The sequence below is a fragment of the Otolemur garnettii genome, unplaced genomic scaffold, assembly GCF_000181295.1.
Source record: "Otolemur garnettii isolate 467f Iridium unplaced genomic scaffold, OtoGar3 scaffold00197, whole genome shotgun sequence".
Taxonomy (NCBI): Eukaryota; Metazoa; Chordata; class Mammalia; order Primates; family Galagidae; genus Otolemur; species Otolemur garnettii.
The window spans coordinates 475851-479095 of record NW_003852592.1 but is presented as its reverse complement, the minus strand read 5'-3'; the positions used below and the strand labels follow the sequence as shown (position 1 = coordinate 479095).

The window sequence follows — 3245 nt, the reverse complement described above, 5'->3', positions numbered from 1 at the left end:
CGGAGCGGGCTCGGAGCGGCTCGGCCTCGGGCTGGGCGGCCGGGGGCGGTCGGGGGAGGCCTCTCGGCTACTTACTGGGAAGAAAGAGAGCCGGGATCCCGGGGCCCCGGGCCGGACCGCGGAGATGCCCCAAACTGACACGGCCGCCATCTTGGAGACAGTGAGCTCCGGCCGGGGGGAGGGGCGGCGAGGCGGCGGAACAGCCGCGGGGGGAGGGGAAGCGTCGCGAGGGAACGGCTGCCTGGGGGAGGGAGCGGGAACAGCCTGGGCGGGAGTCGAGGGCGGGGGGAGGAGGAAGGGGAGCGCGGGAGGGGGGCGGCCGAGGAGCGGGAAGAGCGGGGCCGAGAGCCGGGAAAGGCCGGAGGGCGGGGCGGGGCGGCAGGGAAGAGCCGGCCGGCGGGGTCACGTGGGGCCGGTACAAAAAGCCAAAGCCAGAGTGGGAGGAGGACTCGGTGGGGCTGGAGGCCGGCAAGTAGGGGCTTCTGTTCTCCTTTCTCACGCGTTTAGGTCGGGCAGACGCCAGGGACAGAAGGACGCGGCGTGCCCGGGTTACGCAGCTGGGGAAACTGAGGGCAGCGCATGGGTGGGGTGGCCGCAGTAGGCGCGGAAATCCGGTACCAGACAGGATGGGAACTCTCGGTGGCGTCTGTGTTTACAGTTAGAAGAGCCTCCCTCCCTCCCTCCCTCCCGGTCGTTTGCCTTCTCCCTCCTCGCGCCGGGACTGTCCGGCAGGCTGGGCGGGGTCGGGGGCGGGGGCGGCGAGGAAGTTGCTTCCTCCCTCACTGCTTCCTGCTGCCACCTGCATCCCAGGAGGCTCCCCCCAGCTGGAGAAAAGAGCAGGTGTGAGGCCGGGGAGGAACTGGGACCCTTCACCGCAGTGGCTTGGTGTCATCCTCGCTGAAACGGCTGAGAGGGTTGTTAGACCCTCCTATGGCCATTTTTATAGGACAGAGCACAGACACGGGTATGACTTGCATAAGGTCACGCAGCTAGACTGGGGGGCACATCTGATTTGAGGCCTAGGTCTGTTTCACTCCCAAGCCGGTCTTCTCGTGCCCTGTGCCGAATGCGCCTTTTCACGGCCTGTCCTCTGCTGGATGCTTGTATGTGTCTTTGTCCAGTGTTTCCTCTATCTGGTTTAAACTCTCAGGACAGACTTTTGAGTCATACTTTTTTTTTTCCTGTAGCGGAAATGCAGTAAATGACAATGAAAAGACACACTGAATGTTTCATAGCTGTACACGGAGGTGTATTCCTGCCATCCTGTATCTGCTTTGTACCCAAACTATCCTTCCCAGCGCCTCCCCGGTTTATGTCAGCTTTACCTTTTAAAGACCACCCTCTTCACCTACCTGCCTTAACTTTCTTGTTTTCTTGCTTTTCTGAACTTACGTGGTATTGATCATTTGCCCTATTCATTTTGCACTCAACGTGTCGTCTTTATATATGGTACATTTTATAAATACATTCCCAGATAAAAGCTCTTATTTAGGGTCCCTCCTTGCGTCACCATGGAAGCATAATATTATGCTGGTGAGTGAACATTTTGTTAAGCCTGTAAGAGACTAAGCCACCTCAAGCCTTATGTTACACTTTGGCCCCTCCTTCCTTACCTCAATATATTTCGTCTCTAATCCTTACCCTTATCGTTCTGTCCCATCGATTGTCTACTAAACTAGTCAACAACAACATAAAAACTTACTTTCAGGTGATATTGTAGCCAACTCAATATCCTGTCACTGATATAAATGTGGTGTGATGAGGTTTATTGGATAACTCTCCATCACCTCCTTTCAAGCTCCATCTCCAAATTAGTAAAGACACTTGGAGATACAAGATAATCTATTAGAAAGGATATCTTCTAATGGGCCCCATTTGTAGTGAAACAAATCCAAAGGGGGGGAGGCAAATTCTCTTTTAGAAGAATAGACATTTTATCTGTCCTCTTTTATTTTCCAAAGAGGGCAGATAAAATCATATTAATAAAATGAAGCTGAGCATGGTGGCTCCCACCTGTAACCCTAACACTTTGGGAGGCTGAGGCAGGAGGATTGCTTGAGCTCAGAAGTGCAAGACCAGCCTCAACAAGAGCAAAACCCATCTCTACTTGAACGTAGAAAAATTAGCCAGGCGTTGTGCCCTGTGCCTACAGTCTAGGCTACTCAGGAGGCTGTGACAGGAGTATAGCTGGAACCCAAGACTTTGAAGTTGCAGTGAGCTAGGATGACTCCTGTAGCCTGGGGAAACAGAGTGAGACTCTGTATCAGAAAAAAAAAAAAAAAAAGGAAAGGAAGAAAGAAAATGCATTCTTCATGGGAAACTATAGAGTGTGTGGTCTTCAGAAGAAAAGTACTTCAGAGACAAGCTGTGTTTGAGTTTGGATAATTTAAAGGAAAACTAGCCACAGCCCTCCCTGTGAAAGACCAAACTGGATAAAGCATACAGTAGCGAGAATTTAAAACAGTTTACAACGAAGCACAGTTCAGTGTTTCAAACAGCTTCCATAAAGAGTATCCACTTTACATTTGCATAACTAAATGGTACATTCAGGAGATCTTCTTGAAATAAAAATTTTGCAACAAAAACTAAAATCCACATGATTTGCAAGTTAAAAAACAATCTGTTTTCTGAAAGTACAGTTTGTCTAAACTCAATCTTTATTCAGAATTCAGGCCTGTAGTGCTGGCAGGTTACTTGTTTGTTTTCATATTTTCCTCTAGGAATCCCTGTCCTTTCAGTTGTACTTGGTAACTATGTTTTATATAGAGTCCAGGTCAGCCTACTAAAATCAGAAGATTACTCTGTTACAGTTTCAGCAAGAAAAATTTTTAGTCCATTTACATTTAATGTAATTACTGGTACATCTGGATTTATGCCTATCATCTTACTATTTATTTTCTCATGTCTCCCTCATTTTATGTCTTTTTTTCTTTTGAATTAATTGAAATATTTCAATTATACCATTAACTTATTAATTATACATTCTCTTGCTAGTTTTAGAGATGATAACATTTCTTCCTGAATTATTACCCTTCAATATTATTAATTTTACTACTTATCCAGGAATGCTAAGATATTAGGATACTGTACTATGCCTCCACTATCCCCCCCTTTTCATTTTATTGTTTTCATGGATTTTAATTGTATATATATTTTAAGCCACATAGATTTTATAATTATTGTTCTGTACAATCAATACTCATTTACATTTACCTACATACTTACCCTGTATATTGCTTTTCATT

General features: G+C 47.2%; 1 protein-coding gene across 3 annotated transcripts in view; it reads right to left on the bottom strand.

Annotated features, from left to right (window-relative positions):
• The window catches only part of KAT6A (lysine acetyltransferase 6A), a 98992-nt gene extending 98791 nt beyond the window's left edge, over positions 1-201 (bottom strand). For 2 of the 3 annotated variants that reach the window (XM_023507664.1, XM_023507665.1), the window contains exon 1: positions 76-164. The gene's annotated coding sequence lies outside the window, so the exon portion shown is untranslated. Of the gene's footprint in view, positions 1-75 lie in introns of all 3 variants that reach the window. The other variant, XM_003801074.3, reaches the window with a different exon arrangement.
• Positions 202-3245: the final 3044 nt, after the last annotated feature.